We start from the raw sequence: 18,538 nt of genomic DNA, 5'->3' as shown, positions 1-18,538 counted from the left end.
AACTGTCTCACTCTTTGCGGCAGTGGAGGGGTAGGGAGGCAGGGGCTGCAAGCAGGTTCTCCCGTCCCTAGCTCTGTAAGAGCCGCCTGGGTCGGGGCCATCCCATCTTCCCTCAGCTTTAACACTGCCTGTGCCGCAGGGTGGGGAGAGGGAGCGGCTCCTCCTGTCTCTGGGTCGGAAACTTGCGGTTCTCTGCATTGGGGAATGCCGCCGCAATTGCCTGTGTCCATTTCTACCTTCACTTCTGTCTTCAGGGTACTCGGGGAAAGGCGGCCAGCCTGCCCCTTCCCCTCCCCCTTCCCCGTCTCTGCCTCTGGAAAAGTCAGTGGGCAGCGGCCAATCTGCACCTTCTCTGCCTCTGGAAAAGTCAGGGGGAGGTGGCATGCCTGCCTCTTGTCTTCCTCCGGGGCGGTCAGGGGGCGGCGGCCAATCCACCCCTTCCCTGCCTCTGGAAAAGTCAGGGGTCGGTGGCCACTGCTCCCCCATCCCCCCCCCGTGCGGGCTGCCCCGGAGGTGGAGTCGGTGGCGGCGGCGGTGGTGGGGGAGCCACTGCTCCCCCATCCCCCGCCCCCACCTGTGCGGGCTGCTCCGGCGGTGGAGTCGGTGGCGGTGGCGGCGGCGGCGGTGGTGGTGGTGGTGGGGGAGCCACTGCTTCCCCATCCCCCGCCGCCACTTGTGTGGGCTGCCCCGCTGGCGGAGGTGGCGGTGGCAGTGGCGGAGCCCCCGCTCCCCCACCCCCCCCCCGTGCGGGCTGCCCGGGCGGTTGAACGGGGGGGGGAGACCCCCCCCCCGCCATTGCGCAAAGCTGGTGCTACCATATCTTTATCTATCATATCAATTTCTCTGTCCGTATTAGTATACGAGTCAGCTTGCTGCGGCTTTTTCTTCCCCTTTCTCTTCCTCAAAGTCATTTCCATATTACTTTTGTCTACCACATATGCTTCTTCCCTGTTCAAATACATAGTAAAAAGTTCTAAGTTCTGCATATCTTAGTTCATCAAACCTACGTAATGATCTCAATTCTACCATCAGGTCATTAATGATGTTATTTTCCAAACTCCCATAGCGAGGCCAATTTCCTTGACTTAATTTTAAAGTCGGCCAAACCCGTGTGGACAGTCTGATCAATTCTCGGGGGTCCAAAGTAGTTTTTCGCCCTATCAGCCATCTCCAGTGTTTTATTATCAGCTCTAATGGGCTGTTAGGAGGGATTTTTTCATTCACACCACCCATGTTTGCTCACAGACAGGAAAACTCTGCCAGAGGAAAGCTCTTAACTCTGGAATTCAGCCTGCAATCTGGCCTTGGAATTCCGATTTCCCAGGCAGTTTATCTAGGCTACTACACAAACACTTCAAAACAGCACTTTAAAACACTAAAAAGCAACTAGGTTTAGCAAGCAGTAAATGCGCGTGCGCGAAAATCTGGTCTCAAAAGGATTCGAACCCTCAACTTCCTGACGTCCCAACCAACCAACCAACCCCTGAGCCACTCCTGCAGCTGCGTAGGGTGCAGCCTCTGGGCTCCTGTGGATTCCACGGAGGGCATCCCCTCCTTTCCACAGTTTGCAGGGGAAAAGTTTAAGCTTTCCCCTTTTGTGGGCTTCTCTGCCTCCAACCTTTCCAACCCCCTCGGAGATCTCCTTCCCTAGTGCTAGCACAGTCTCAGTAGTACTGATCCCCTTTTCACTCACCTCTTTCCGTGCTTCTGCCTTTCCGTGCTGGGTCCTAAAGTTCTGGTCAGTCTTAGATTGTGTCTCCGGCCCCTCTGTAATGTGCTGGCAAAGAGAGGGGCAAAGCAAGATGTGTTCCAGCCCAAGACTGCGAGTTTCAAGGTCTTTAGTGTCCCTTCCTGGTCGCCAGCAACTGATGCCTTTTCTTGGTCTTAAAATCAAGAGTCATACACGGTTAGAAGGGGAAAAGGGATTTTACCTTGGTATTTATTTTAAGGATCCTTAAGTGTACACGTCCAGGTCATATGCATCGAGATGCACCCCGCCGAGTCTATCTCTGTGTCTCTCCCCCCAACATTGGGTATAACATTATAGGTTTTACTAATTAGCATATCTATCAAAGATTCCCCAATGAGATGCTCAAGTGAGCCCCCCTCCCCAAGGAACCTTCCCCTGGATAGTTCTATCTTGGTTTACAGAATGTGTTCTGGAGAGGACCTTGGGGTCTGGGGCACACTGATCCCTAGCTACGAAGCTTCTAAAATGTTTAGTCTCTTAGCTTGACAAACAAGTCCAAGAATGTAGGCAAAAAGAACTAGGAATACAGAAGTTGTAAAAAAGTATAACAGGGGTATAAAAGAAAAGGCAAAAATCTTCATGGCATCAGTTTCTGTTGGAGGTTAGGATTTTTTCATTCTTTTTTTCTTTCTCTCAGGGAATTTTGTCCCTTTTGTTGCCTAAGAGAAGATAACGATTAGTACTTATGAGACAAAAGAAGTGGCCAAGGTGGGAGAAAGGGTGCAGCTGGCTGCTCTCTTAGCTGGGGGGTTTCTCTTGGGAAGGGCAGAGAGAGATTTTGGCTGGGGGGTCAGGGGGCTGGGCTCAGCTCCGAGTTCTCCCTCTCTCTCACTCTTGGATCAGAGGGGAATGGTCGAGTTGCTGCTACCGTGGGGAGAATTCGCTGCCCCCGTGGAGTCCAGCCCCTTTACTGCTTCTTCCTTACCATGGGTGAGCCTTTGCTCGTAAGAGCAGCTGGTGAACTGGGACCTTATTAACACCCGATCGCACTGGAAAGGACCCTCGCTATCTTCTCGGGTGCCACAGGGGAAAAACCTGGGACCCTGAACTCCTCCCCCTTCCCCGAGGGCACGTCTCCTGGCTTGTGTGCGGCAGCTGCTTGCAGAAACTCGGCTACAGCTGCTCAGCCCCACTGTTTTCTGTCACTGCCTCAGGGGTTGGGGTTTTTTTTGCTACATTTTAACCCAACACCCCGTGCCTGCTGGGGCACCCCGCGGCCCCTGCTATGGCTGCGGAGTTTCTGCTACATGTTGTTTGTCACCCCAAGTCTGCTCACCTCTGCTGTTCCAGCTTGCTGCTCCAAGGTTCCTGCTACAGTCCATTTCACTATCCGGAGGGGCACCGGGACCGGCTGCCCCTGTGATTTTGTAAAGGAAGCCCCTTTTCTATCTCTTCTGCCGGCTCGCCTGCCATTACCATGTAGAAAGAGATGGCCGAACTCGTGCCACAGCGCCCCCTGCAGCCGCAGGGGAATCGTCGCACCTGCCCTGCCTGGCTGGGAGCCAACAGTGCCCTGCCAGCTGTGACCATAACTACACCAAAGGGGAAAGTGCTTGACAGCTGAGAGAAGGCTGTTATTGGGTTTCTGGTTTTGTTTGTTGCTGTTGCCATTGTGGTTGTTTGCCTTGTTATATATATCTATAAAAGTAAAGAACTGTTATTCCTTTTCCCATATCTTTGCCCGAAAGCACCCTAATTTCAAATTTATAATAATTTGGAGGGGAATAATATTTTCCATTCAAAGGGAGGTTCCTGCCTTCCTTGGCAGGCACCTGTCCTTCAAGCCAGGACAGTTTTTTACCCCGCTTTGTGGGTATGTGCTAATGGAAGGGCTGATACATGGTGGATGGAAATATGATTTCGAGGTTTAGGTCTTCAAAACAAGATTATCACTTGCCACAAGCATATATTTGCTTATTGGTGTCCAGTGCCGTAATGTAAAGTAGTTAGTGATTATATTTCATTATAAAGAATGAAATAAAATGTGTTTTTTGTTCCTGAGATGGCACTGAGCAAATACATTAGCCATACATCTTGATCTTAGTTATAAAATTTAGGTTTTATTTTTCTGTCACCTCTTTTTCAGAACACTTCATTAAAAATCAGCAAACTGAGGGATTACCATAGAGTGAACTGGCAAAGACAAAAGTGATTTATAGTGTCTCTTGTTGAGCAGTTTGGTCAACAACCACAACATCTTGGCTCACTCACATCTGATTTCTTCTGCTTGAAATATGCTACCTAACCAAGGAGGTCTTGAAAAATCTCATCTGCAGTTGTGAGCAGAACTGCTGTCCTGTAGGTGGGATGCAAAGTAAGCAGATTGTGTGTTGGGGTTCCTCCCCCCTGGTGTGGGGTCCTGGGAGAGGGGCCCCAGGGTGGAGGCACGGGGTTTCCCTAGCCCCTGGTCAACCTTGTTCCCCATTGGTTGTTTTGTGTTCCCCTGCCTGGCAAGGACCCTCTGATCCTGTGATTGCCACAGTTCTTCGGCAAGTCGCCGGCCATGTGGCTGGAAAATAAACATCTCTCTGAAAACATCTACCAAGAATCGGTCCTTATATTTCTTTTCCACAGGCCTCACTGTATATACGTGTTGTAGGAATCCCCACTACAACAAATGGTGAAGAATGTGGGCAGAATGATTCCGTAAAGACAGCGACTGTGATTTGTGAGTAAACTCTTTAGATTTCTCTTCTTGCTTTTGTTTTGCTGTTCCATAAACTATGGAGGAACCGTGGGAAGACTCCTGGCTCTACAAGCTGCATTGGGACATTTATCTTAAACTTGAAAAGATTCTTGAACAACGATATGTAAATTTTAGCTTAATTCAAGCTCAAAAAGAACTAAAACGCTTCCTGGCATGGTTGTTTAAAAATTTCTACTTTTCTTGGGACTTGATTCTTACCAAAGACTTTTGGAAGACTGTTTGGACACAGTTAATTTCTGAGTCAAAATATATGCCAATGGAAGAATATTTTCGTGAATATTATTTAATTACTGAGACTGTTGAACAGTATCAGCTCTGTCCTTGCAAAGGGAAATGTGCCTCAGGGATCGTGCGGCCTCGGCCACGTGCGCCGAGTGCTCTGCGAGCAGCAGCGAGGCAGTTCCCGCCCGCGGGCAGAGCAGCACCAGCCGTGGTGTTGGCAGTGGAGTGAGGCGCGGCGGGAGCAGCGCGACCCGGCGGTGCCCGCCTGGCCCTGCACAGCGTGTGGTGGAGCCAGCCCCGTGAACGCCAGGCCAAGAGGGGTGGCGCGCGGGCGGCAGCCGGAGGTGACGGCGGTGGAGCGGACCCACACCTAGCCGAAACATGCCCTGGAGCAAGGCGCAGGGGGGCCATCGCTCAGGGGCTCTGCCGAGATGTGGGTGCGGCCCCAGGCAGTGGCAGTGCAGCTGTGACCAGAGGCGGCAGAGGCGGCGGTATGCAAGGAGCTGAGTGGCGCAGCCTGGCCCAGCCCGCGCAGCCCCGAATGCGACCCCAGCAGCACTGGCAGCACCCGCAGCTCCAACACGGGAGCAAGTGAAAACGAAAGTGAAAGCAAAAACACAGCGAGACAGAAAACAGCAGCCACTCGGAAAAAGGAAAATATCATCGTAGCTAAGGTTTTAGGAATAGTAAAATGGTATAATGTTAAACAAAATTATGGTTTTATAACGAGATGTGACAACCGAGAAGGCATATTCGTTCATAGAACTACCATTAGAAAGAATAACTCTGAAAAATACCTCCCAAGCTTAGGAGATGGAGGAGTAGTAGAGTTCAGGATTGTCCAAGGAAGGAAAGGTTTGCAAGCAGCAAATGTCACTGGGCCTGATGGTGTTTCTGGGAAAGGCAGTATATATGCTAAAAATCATAGTCATGTTAGACAATATCCCCATTATAAGCAACCCATACAGCCTCCCTTTCCTAATCCTACCTTTCCCCTTTATTCTATATCCTATTATCCCCAGTGTGTTCCCAATCCGTTTTTTCACCCATGGTTTCCCTCACAAAACCATGCCTTTGCCAATTGTTTCCCCAAAAATCCCTTTCCAGTGCCGAGTGGGGGATGACAAGGGAGAGAGAAAGAAATTAACTATTGTTGTTTAGAGTTCCAACAGGTTCAAATAGAAGAAACCCTCTCCTGCCTCAGTTTCCCCACAAAGCATGCTCAGAGAGTCCTGTCTCCCTTCTGCCAACTCAGGAGGGTGGCTTGTTTTGTTTTGAAACTGTTCTTGTTATCTCATGTTTATCCAGTTGTTTTCAATGTTAAGTTTTAAATCTCTTTTTGTTAAAAATAAATGGGTGAAGTGTTGGGGTTCCTCCCCTCTGCCATGTGGTCCTGGGAGAGGGGCCCCAGGGTGGAGGCACAGAGTTTCCCTAGCCCCTGGTCAACCTTGTTCCTCATTGGTTGTTTTGTGTTCCCCTGCCTGGCAAGGACCCTCTGGTCCCATGATTGCCAGTTCTTCGGCAAGTCGCCAGCCATGTGGCTGGAAAATAAACATCTCTCTGAAAACATCTACCAAGAATCGGTCCTTATATTTCTTTTCCACGGGCCTCACTGTATATACTTGTTGTAGGAATCCCCACTACAACAACTGTGCTCTTCAGAATTAAGCTTTTATTGATGACTGACTCCCACAAAAAATGTGTGTGTAACAGGAACTAGAGCAGAAAACAGTCTAGTTTTTTCAGCTGTTAGCCTTCCCTCAGAGAAGCCTTCTTTTCCTGCAGTAAATCTATCAAGATTAATCACTTCTGCTATGTGCAAGACTCTTTAGGCTTTAGTGGAAGCCAGAAGGACCATACTAATCTCACTGCAGTGCTGCTTTGTTCAGGCTCTTGCTACAGAAGAGGAAGGAACTAGAGCAAGTTACTGGCCAGGAGGATCAAAAAAGATGATGTTTGTTCATCCAGCAGAGTAAACAGTGGAGAATTCAGATAAATTATGTCAACAGCTACGTAAAAGACCTCAAAAGAGGGTTTTCTTTATTTTTCTTGTACTTAAGCGTTGTGGGGACTACTTCATAATTGTGTTGCATTTCTTACTGCTGTCCAAAAGTACATCTGTCCTGAGGAATTGGCCTTTAAGGAAACTTACTTTGGTACCTGGTTGTTGGTGTTTTAGTTCTCCTCCTGTTTTTCTTTTTCTCTTAAAGGAATTTTCCCCATACATGTTGCCAGGGTGACTAATTGCTGGGTGCTTAAGGAAAACAAAGGATCTGGCCACAGGGGGAGGGGTGCATCTCTTTCACCTAGGTTTGTGGGCAGTCAGTTCCTGGCATTTGGATGGAGAGAGAGGCTGCTTCTTTGGCTGCCTTCCTTCTACCGGAGAGACCCTGGGATCCCAAGCCCGCCTTTCCCTGCCCTGCTGGGAGCCGGGCAGTGGCTGCCCTGCCGCCGCCGTTGCTTCGAGCCTTCGCTACATTGTAGCCCTGCTTGCCCTGCCTTCCCAGACCTCCGGGGGGTTCCCACTGCAGCTCCTGAGTTTGGATACATCTCGTCTGCCACCCGGGATTTGTGCTCGTCCCTGCTGTTCCAGCCTGCTGTTCCCGAGGGTCGGGCCGGACACCAGGATCGGCTGCCCAGGGGTTTGTGAAGCCTTTGTCCCATCTCTTCCCGGGATCTCAGTGCCACGTGCTCCCCAAGCTCGCTCCGGAGCGCCCCCTGCAGCCACGGGGGAGCCATCACACCTGCCCTGCTCACTGGGAGCCTCCAGCGCCCCTGCCGGCTGCGGCCAGAACTGCACCCAAGGGGAAAGGGCCTGACAGCTGAGAAGGCTGGGACTGGGTTTGCGATTGTTTGCTGTTACTGCCATAGTTATTGTTGTTTGTTTACCTTGTTATACACATATAGATATATAATAGTAAAGAACTGTTATTCATATTTCCCACATCTTTGCCTAAAAAGCCCCTTGATTTCAAAATTATAATAACTCGGGGGGAAGGGGGGTTGCATCTGCCATTCCAAGGGAGGCTCCTGCCTTCCTTAGCAGACACCTGTCTTTCAAACCAAGACACTGGTGAATGGTTAGTGTGCTCTGCTGCTACAAAGATATATTGTTAAAGGTTGTAGGTACAGCGGAGACTTTCATAACCCCAGACAGTAGCCATCAAACTTGGTAGAGTCTGAAAAATAGTGGGTAGAGGAGAAATAGAGAATTTGACCAATATCTAGAAAACTATGAAAGGTGATATTTGCTCCCAAGTTTCAAAGATAGACCCCTTTATGGTCAACCAGGTTCTCTGAAAGAGCTCATGTTATATTTTTCACAAAAGCAGCTTGCCTGTCTCCTATTTTGCACAAAATCATTTTGTATGTGTCTGAATGGTTTCAGTGCAGAAAAGTAAGAGGCGTGGGTAAAAGGAATTTGAGAAAGGAAGGGTTGCCAAATATGAAGTAGAAAAGGGAAGGAAGATTGCGAATCAATGAAAAATAAAACGAGCAGAAACAGTCTTTCCTGCTGTCGTGAAAAGGGGAGATTTCCTCAAACCCCCAGTGTTTGATTTGTCTGTCAGCGCCTCAGAAAAGTCAAGACCCTTATGCCTGACCAGTCTGTCAACGTCCTGTTAAGGGGACCATTCACTGAGCAGTCCTGCTGGATCAGAGGGCAGTTGGACTGACTTGTTCAGGGTCACATGCCAACATAGAGACCCCCTCCCGGGTCTCCACACCTTTATCTGAGTATGTTACCCGCTGCCGCTGACTGCCAGCGCCTGTGAAGGACTCATACTAACAGTTTACAGAATAATACTTTATTAATAAAATAGTGTCAGGTTAAGGTTTAAGGATTACCAGTGACATTATCTGACTGCAAAAATGTATTCAAAACAATATATGGATAAACTCTAATCCCTAACAAAAGCTGTCTCGAGATAATAATTCAGCATGCATAGAGTACAGTTCTTACCCAATTGGCATCCCTATGGGGGAGAAGACAGGTTCAGCCTGTTGACAGATCCCAGAAGTTATGATGGAGTCTTTCCTGACTTCTCCCCATTCTTAACTTACTTTTATACTATTTCTTTGCATTTAGGTGGAGCTTGAGTGACTCTAGTCACATTGTGCTCAGTTGAGGGGTGGTCATACCTTGGAGGTGGGTAACTTTGGGATGGAGGTGTGCATCAGTATTGCATCCGAGGAGAGTGATTTCGCCATGGTTCCTGGTTCAACAGCAGGACATCCTCTTTTATCTCTGTTGGTTGACAGTTGCTGTGTGGCTTATCAGCAAAAAGTATGTAGTTGGTTGAAAATGGCTGGATGCCAGGCACACACCAAAGCTGCTCTCTCACTCCCCTCCACAGCTGGATAGGGGAGAGAAAATATAACAAAGGGTTCATGAGTTGAGAAAAGGATTGGGAGAGATCATTCATCAAATACCATCATAGGCAAAACAGGCTGTAATTTAGACATATGAATTGAATTTATTACTGACAAAATCGGAGCAGGATAATGAGAAGAAAAATAAGACCTTAAAAACACCTTCCCCCCACCCCTCTCTCCTTCCCAGCTCTACCTCCTGCCCCAGCAGTGCAAGGAGATGGGGAATGGAGGTTATGGTCAGTTCATCACCCATGGCTTCTTCCACTGCTCAGGGAGAGGAGTCATTCTCCTGCTGCGCTGGGGTTCCTCCAACGGGAGACAGTTCTCCATGAACTTCTCTGATGTGAGTCCATTTCATGAGCAACAGATCTCTATGACCTGCTGCAACACAAGTCCATCCCACAGGCAACAGTCCTCCCAAGACTGCTGCAGCGTGGTGAGGGAGGTATCTTTCCAGCTTTTTACCGGCTAGCACTTGTAGTTCAATGCCTTAGAAAGCCTCGAGCAGCCTAGAGAGGTAGCACGGGCAATCTAGCATTTTAGTAGCTCTAAAATCGGTAACTGTATCAGCTGCAAAGCAAATACCACCAGCAGAAGCAAAGAGGGAGAAATATAGCTCTCTGCTCGTTCAATTTCCTGCAGTTAGAAGCTTTCAAAAAGAAACAGACGACAAGAGATGTTTGCAGAAAGAGTTGCAGAGCCAGAGAGGCGGGGCCTCACTTGATCTTCTCTTTTATTCGGAGAAGGGGAAAGGGAGGACTGGGGGTGGACCCGGGGTGACCGTCCAATCAGACACTGCTAAAGAGTTTGAGTTACATTTGGTTTTGCCTGCACATGGAACAAAGGAGTTCAGAACACATGGCAGAGGCAAGTGTCTTGGGGAGGGGGAGGGGAAGCTCGGAACAGGCAGCAACAATTCCCTATTTTTTTTCTTTAAAGCTGGGTTGCAACTCTTAGTAACTTAGAAGTGCATAGAACAGTAACAAAACAACAGTGCAGAACATGATTGGAATCTATCGTCCCTACAACTCGACAGTACCTAGGATGCCTTTAAACTAGTTCCCAAGTTAAAACTTGGGGGGGTAGTCAGGACATCTATGGTATGGGGTATCAGGAAGAAGATTTACAAAATACAGTGCAAAACGTGAGTGCAAAACAATGCAATTTAACTTAAGGGATTAACATCAAAATCTGCAGTAGGGGGTTTACGTGAAGGTGCAAAATCAGGATCCTTTTTACAGCTTCTCCTCCAGGAGGCAGTTTTAACCTCCTTAACTTTTGAGGAAGTGACATAAGGTTTTACCCATTTCCCTGGGATCCACCTCAGTCCTTGAGGGGTAGATACACTGGCATACCCACGTCCCCAAGTTACAAGTTTGTATGGTCCTTGGATTTTTTGAGCCTCTGGGTCCCGGATCAGGACTTCTGGATTTTCCTTCAGTTTCTGTCTCCCGGTGTTCTGGAAATGACGATAGATGGGAGGGTTTGGATCCTCAAAGGTGCCAGTCAGGAAGTTTATGGTAAACAATGCTTTGCTGAGTCTGAGGACAGGTGAGTTGAGTTTAGTGGTCCCTGATTGTTGTAGCAGCATTCGCTTGAGGGTTTGATGGGCACATTCAACAATTCCTTGTCCAGTTGGGGAGTGAGGAATACCTGTAACATGCCGAAATCCCCACTGCTGATGAAAGTTTTAAAACTCTTTGAGAGGTGTGGGCAGGTCCATTATCAGTTTTTATCTCTTCAGGTATAACAAGCACAGCAAAAGCCTGGACAAGATGTTTTTCAACATCCTTAGCCTTTTCGCCTGCATGTGTAGAGGCATACATAGCACCAGAGAAGGTATCAATAGAAACATGAACGTATTTTAATCTCCCAAATTCAGGGAAATGTGTGACATCCATCTGCCACACTTCACCGCTATTAATGCCTCTGGGATTCACCCCCATGCCCAGTGATGGAAGCTGTAGCTTCTGGCAGTTGGGACATGTTGCCACTATTGCTTTTGCCTGTGTCTGTGACAGATGGAACATGCGGATAAGAGCAGGGAATATTTTGATGGTACATGGCATGGCTCAATTTTGCTTGTTCAAAAACTTGGGGGAGCTTCGGTAAGTCAGCTGATAGAACTATGTCTGCTGGCAGAGCCAGAGCATCAGCTCTACCATTACCCTCTGCAATAAATCCTGGCAGGTTTGTATGTGACCTCACATGCATGACAAAATAGGGATGCTCTCTGTGGCAAACCAGATAAATTAATTTTGAGAGCAAATCATAAATTTTTTGTTTGAGATTTCTTTTAGGAGAGCATGCTCAGCTCTAACAGTTACTCCAGCTACATATGCTGAGTCTGTGACCAAATTAAAGGGTTCTTTGAACCTCTCAAATGCTCTAACGACAGCTGCTAGTTCAGCTACTTGTGGTGATCCCTGGATTACCTCGATGTCAGATTCCCACTTTTGTGTCTTTGGGTTTTTCCATGTGACCACGGACTTTTTACTTTTTCTAGAAGCATCGGTATAAATGGTAATCGCATCGAGGGGTTTTCTACTTTGAATCTCTCAAGGGATGAAAGAGAATGGCATATTAAACATGCCATGTTTTGGGTAATGATTGGAGATTTGGCCTGAGTAACTATCTAATGCAAATTGTAAATTTATATTATTTTGGAGTAGGTGATCTAATGCGTCAGTTGTTACAGGTAAGTAGATGCATGCAAAGTCACATCCTGCCAGGGTGCGGAGTCTTGCTCTACCCTTCATGATAATTTTTGCCATTAGTTCTTGTGGCTGTGTAATAGTTTTAGGAGGTTGGAGCGGAAGGAATACCCATTCAATTATGAGGGGTTCCTTCTTGTACCGGTTTGGCCAAATTTAGAAATATATATCCTCTGAGAGAAGGCACAACCACCCCTCCCCCCATCAGGTTCGGGAAAAATAAATTTTCTTCCAAGGAAAGTGAAGAAGCTAAAACTATTTATTTACCAAACACACAGGAAAAGGAAAATAATGCTAAATAATAAAATCTCTCCCTGTGGAGAAAAAAACCTGGGAAAAAGTGTTAGAGTCCTCCCTTTGGTCTCCTCGGAGCTGCGGCTTGGCCCAGGGACAGGCCCTCTGTGCTCGGTGGAAAGTCCTCCTGATGTGCTCTGAGGTTGAAGCAGTCCAGCAGAAAAGGGAGAAAATCCAAAATTCCAGGGAAGGAAAAGCAAAGTTCAACTCTCAGTCTCTCTCCGGAGAAAAAAACAAACTGAACAACTGGCCAAAAGCTGACTGGAAAGCAGCAAGCCGAGTGCTTCCTCGCTCCCCTGCCGCAGCTGAAAAACAAAATGTCCCTATCTATTACGGTTGGTGGAGGGGGTCAGTGGCTCTGACCCAGGAAGAGGTGACTAGTCCGGGGAGATGGTCCCAAAAGGAATCGCCTTCCCGAGGTCCGGTGTCTTCCCTCAGCTGCTGGCAGGAGGGCCCATGCAGAGACTGTCAACTCTTTAGTGATTATCAGCTCGTGATTCCAGCTCAGCTCTGCAGGGCAGCCTCCAGGCCAAGCCAGACCAGAGAGAGAGACGAGAAGGCTCGTGTGGCTGGTTCCGCACGAAGGTAGCTTTATTGTTGGTCCCCTCCGGCGAAGGGGAAAGCCAGGGACGAGAACCCTCTCTGAGAGCCACAGGGGCCAGAGGGCTTGCTTTTATAGGGATACAGGGGATGGGTGAGGAGCAATGGGTTACAGAGGATCTGGGATGGGTGAGGACCAATGGGTTACGAAGGATCTGCATAGGGTCTCCTAAAGGATTGTGGGTCTGTCTTTTCTCGCCATGACCAAAGAAGTGGTTGCCTTTCCAGGGAGTCCTGCTGGGCGATTGCGAAATCTCTTATCTCAGCAGAGATCCCTCCAGGGCAGGGGCTGGGCATACCCCACACCTATCTCTATGTGACCTTGAGCGAGCTGCAAACTGCTTTGAGAAAGTTTTACTCAGTTTTCCTTCCCCCTCTTAGGCTCAGTTTAAAGGCATAGAAAGGCACAAGAACTAATTTCTGGGCATAGGGCAGTGATATGGGATGCACATCACAAAGTCACCCCAAGACATTTCTGTTCTTTGTCCCACTGAAATATGAGGCTGTGAAAGCGTGGTACCTTCCCTAGAATGACAAGCTTAAAGGGTAGGGAGAGCTGACACCTGTGTGCTTGTCTGGTGGAAATGAGCTCTTGTATCTTTCTGAGAGACTGCCTTGCCTCTTCTGTCAGGGATCTAGGGGATGCTGGACCACCTTCCCCTTTTAACAGGTTTGCAATAGGAGCTACATCCTCGGTGGTGAGTCTTAACCAGGATCTTAAATACTTCAGTGTCCCACAGATCTGTTGCACTTCCTCTAGTGTTTTTGGGTTATTATTAATGGTGACGGGTGTTGGGGTGATAGAGGTTTCTGTGATTTTGAGTCCGAGGTATTTCCAAGGGCTTGTTCTCTGCATTTTTTTCTGGTTGTAATTCAAAGCCCTTGGCCTCTAGGTCCTCAATTACCATGTTAAGGGTCTGCTCGAGATACTGATTATTGGGAGCACACACCAGCACATCATCCATGTAATGTAGGATGATGGCTTTCTCTGCTTTGGCACGGATGAGAGATAGAATTTTAGCAATATACTCTTGGCAGAGACTTGGAGAATTTTTCATACCTCCAGGAAGCACAAGCCAATGATAACGTTCCATGGGAGTTTCACGATTATTAGAGGGCACAGAAAATGCAAATCGAGGGGCATCTGCAGGGTGGAGTGGAATATGAAAGAAGCAATCTTTAATGTCAAGGACAGCTAAATGCCAATGTTGTGGGAGCATTGAAGGTGATGGCAGACCTGGTTCAAGGGGTCCCATGTCTTCAATAACCTTATTAACTTCTCTAAGATCTTGGAGGAGCCTATATTTGTTCTTTCCCAGTTTTTGTATTACAAACACGGGTGTGTTCCATCGGCTGTTAGTTGGAACTATATTTCCTTTAGCCAATTGTTCAGCTACTAATGTTTTGAGTGCCTCTAAGTTTTCTTCTTTTAGCGACCACTGGTTAACCCAGACTGGTTCATCTGTTTTCCAAGTTAGCTTTTGTGGCTGGCACTCTGCTCCAGCGGCCGCAAGGGAAAATTTTGATGTCTAGGGGTGATATCAATTTTTGTTCCCCACTGAGACATGGCATCCCTTCCCCACAGGGTGAATTTGGTGTCCAGGACATATGGACGGAATGTCGCTATTTGTCCTTCAGGACCTTCAATTTGAATGGTGTTTTTGGATTGCTTTGCAATTTGGGTACCTCCAATTCCTTGTATGATACCCTGAGATTGCAATTCCCATTGCGCAGGCCACTTATCAAATGGAATGACAGACACATCAGCACCTGTGTCAATCATTCCCATTATACTGATTTTATGTGATTTGTAACGGAGCTTACATTCTATTACAGGTTTGTCGTTTCCCAAAACCTCAGTCCAACAGATGGCTGGGATATGACCATCTGTGGGCAGGTATTTGGGCAGTGCAATGACTTGACCCTTTGGCATAAAGTACGGTGGATATATACACTGTACCATTAGGTTAGAACACCCATTCTGATCCACTTTCATGAGTGTAGGTGTAACCTCTATCCCAGCAGGTGTTTCCTGCGTGTCCCCAATAACAAAAAGGTATGTAAAGTAAGTCCGGCATGTGGTCCACATTCTGGAATGAGATGGATATTACAGTCTGGTTGTTGTTGTTGAAATGGTGTGTTTCATCACAGGTTACCTTAAACCTGAGTCCAGAAGTCCAAGTTGCTTTGTCTGCAGCCCTATTTATGTCTGAATGCGGAGCTGTTAGGACGCGTTGAGTCGCTAGTTTCCCTGCTGTTGACCTGGGGAAACAGTCTTTGGAGAGTTTTTATCAGCAGTTATAATTGTTCTGCAATTGCGAGCTACATGTCCCTTTTTCTGACAATAGCATATAAAGTTACCTCGCGATTGAGTTTCTCCTGTACCTGTAGCATTCTCCACAACTTCCCCAACCATCCCCACTTTTTTCAAACAGGGAACAGCTGTGTTCAACTGCACCTTCTTTGTACAGACTTCGAGGATTGATTCAACGGTCGGAGGGGGATGCAAAGGAAGAGTGAGGATGACTTGTTTGCAAGCATCATTCGTATTCACTTGGAGAAGTTCAAGTAGGAGTGCTTGTTGGAGGTCAGGATTAGGGACCTGGGAAAAGATTGCTTCACGCAAACAGTTATAAAAGTGAATAATATTTTCATTGGGCAATTGCTTGATGGTGGTATATTGAGATGTAGGGGTCTGAGATGGTAGTAATGTTAAGGCCTTTTCAGCAGCACGTGTGATTTCAGTAAGAATTGGACGAGGGATAAGCATTGCTTGTTTTTGAGGATTTGCCATATTATTGTCACCAGATAAAAGGTCTAATGTGATATAATTGTTGTCAAAGTCCAGGTAATTATCTGGAGTTTGCCACCAAATTTGCAATAAATCAGATAAAATTATTTGCCATTGTTGTTTCCACAACACAAAATCACCAGGTGTGAGAAGAGTTTGCATTATTGTAATTAAATCATGAGGTACAAGTAAGTGAGTTGCAAAAGTAGCACTTAAAAGTCTCTTAAAATAGTTACTATGCATCCCAAACTTCTTAATTGCCTTGCACAAATCCTTAATATTAGAATAAGGAAAGGGTGTCCAGCCAGGGTTAGCTCCTGTACCAGAGAGTGTAGTAGAAGCAGTTGGAGTTACTTCCTGGTAGCCATGGGTTCCCGGATTTAGAGAGGTAGACACATGATTGTGGGAATCTGGGGCGGGACAATGGGAAGCAGGGGTGGGGAGTGGAGGGGCAGGGGCGGTACTTGAATCATGGGCGGGAACAGAGGGAGGGGTGAAACACGACGCTGTGGGGGCGGGGTTGGAGGCGGGGTCAGGTTCCGACACGAGAGTGGGAGGGGATGGGGACAAGAATAGATTTGTGGGGTGGGGGAAAAAGGGATTGTGGGAGGTGTAGTTTAAGGATGAAGAAACATTGCGTCCACCATTATTGGAGACAAACTCCGAGAAAAGGGGCTGGGGGGAGGGGTTTTTTCCCAGGCTGCGAGCACATGGCAATGGCTGTCCCTGGGAACAAAGAGGTCAGGGGAGAAGGGGTTTTTAGGCGCACTGAAAACATGAGGGCTAGAAACTGGGGAAAAGGGAGTGGAGAAAAGGGGTTGGAAAGGTCCTTGGACTGGGTCCGGATTCCAATCCAAGGCAGGGTGCTGAGGAAACACAGGTGAGCCAGGAGGATGATGGCTCTCCTGCGCTGAAAAGCAGTTTTCTCTATCTGTGTTTTCCAGCGTAGGGGAAGAGGGGTCAGGGACACAGTGGTTGGAAGAGGGTGTAAGGGGATTGAAATAGGGTTTTTGCAGAGGCTTTTCATGTACTGCTTTTTTCTCCGGCAAAGTATAACTTAGTAACAGGAGAGGAAAAATTTTTGAAACTGTTTCATCTCCTGCACGCCTAAGAGAGGAGAGTTTTCTCCCCACCTTATCCCAAAATTCAGAAGATCCCATATCCTTGGAGGTCAGATTAGGAAAGTACTGAAAAAGCCATTGTACAAAAGATTGAAGTAGATTTTTAGGGTATTTATGCCCAGTACAAGAAAGGTAGCTTTGAACTTGGTAGTATATTTCTCTATGGTGTGCAGAAACCTCAGATCCCATTATGAATGCAGCACCACAAACCTCAACCCCTAATTGCAAAAAGGAGGAAAAAAAAGAGAAAGCTTGCACCAGCACCAGCTTAAGACAGGAGTCCCTAAACCAGCAGGGAAATACTCACTAGAATTCTGGATTTATCACAGGAAAGCAGGTCCGGAGAAAAAAAACAAGCGAAAAGGGACTTCTACATTCAAGCCGTTCCCTCGCCACGTGGTGTGGGGGAGGGTAAAGGCTGAGAATCTGGGCTCGCTGTTAGGCAAAAAGTAACAGCTCGTTACACAGAGCTGGCACAGCAGGAGGTGCAGAGCTAACTCCAGCAGACACGCAGCTGCTGGGACACCCTAAAAGTCTCTCAGAACTGGGGTTCAGAGATAGCACGCTGGGCGTGGTGAGGGAGGTATCTTTTCAGCTTTTTACCGGCTAGCGCTTGTAATTTAATGCCTTAGAAAGCCTCGAGCAACCCAGAGAGGTAGCACGGGCAACCTAGCATTTTAGTAGCTCTAAAATCGGTAACTGTATCAGCTGCAAAGCAAATACCACCAGCAGAAGCAAAGAAGGAGAAATACAGCTCTCGACTCACCTAATTTCCCGCAGTTAGAAGCTTTCAAAAAGAAACAGGCAACAAGAGATGCTCGCAGAAAGAGTTGCAGAGCCAGAGAGGCGGGGCCTCACTTGATCTTCTCTTTTATTCGGAGAAGGGGAAAGGGGAAGACTGGGGGCGGACCTGGGGTGACCGTCCAATCAGACACTGCTAAAGAGTTTGAGTTACATTTGATTTTGCCCGCACATGGAACAAAGGAGTTCAGAGCACATGGCAGAGGCGTCTTGGGGAGGAGGAGGAGAAGCTCAGAACAGGCAACAACAGTGTGGTTCACTCTTCCATGGGTACAGACCTTCAAAGACAAGCTGCTCCAACATGGGCTCCTCTCTCCACGGGTCTCCCAAAGGGGTCACAGCCTCCTCTCAGGCATCCGCCTGCTCCAGCATGGGTGTCCTTCACAGGCTGCAGGTGGATCTGCATCCCCATGGATCTCCATGGGCTACAGTGGAACAGCTGTTTCACTATGGTCTTCACCACAGGCTGCAGAGGAATCCCAGCTCCAGTGTTGGGGTTCCTCCCCCCTGGCGTGGGGTCTGGGGGGAGGGGGACCCTGGGGTGGAGGCACGGGGTTTTCCTACTCCCTGGTCAACCTCGTTCCCCATTGGTTGTTTTGTGTTCCTCTGCGCGTGGAAAGATGTGGAAGGTATCTTTCAGCTTTTTACTGGCTAGGCTAGTGGTTTAATGCCTTAGAAAGCCTCGAGCAGCCTAAAGAGGTAGCATGGGCAATCTAGCACTTTAGTAGCTCTAAAATCGGTACCTGTATCAGCTGCAAAGCAAATACCATCAGCAGAAGCAAAGAGGGAGAAATATAGCTCTCTGCTCGTTCAATTTCCTGCAGTTAGAAGCTTTCAAAAGAAACAGACAACAAGAGATGTTCACAGGAAGGTAGCAGAGCCAAGAGAGGGTGGGACCTCCCTCGATTGTCTCTTTTATTCGGAGAAGGGGAAAGGGGAGGACTGGGGGCGGACCCGGGGTGACCGGCCAATCAGACACTGCTAAAGAGTTTGAGTTACATTTGGTTTTGCCCGCGCTTAGAACAAAGGAGCTCAGAGCACGTGGCAGAGGCAAGTGTCTTTGGGAGGGGGAAGGGAAGCTCCGAACAGGCAGCAACAGAAAGACCCTGCTGGTCCTGTGATTGAGACACTTCCTTGGCAGTCCCCCGGCCATGCGGCTGGAAA

This window comes from Corvus moneduloides, chromosome W, assembly GCF_009650955.1.
Source record: "Corvus moneduloides isolate bCorMon1 chromosome W, bCorMon1.pri, whole genome shotgun sequence".
NCBI classification, from domain to species: Eukaryota; Metazoa; Chordata; class Aves; order Passeriformes; family Corvidae; genus Corvus; species Corvus moneduloides.
The sequence above is the reverse complement of the archived record's forward strand: the minus strand, read 5'-3'. Positions refer to the sequence as shown.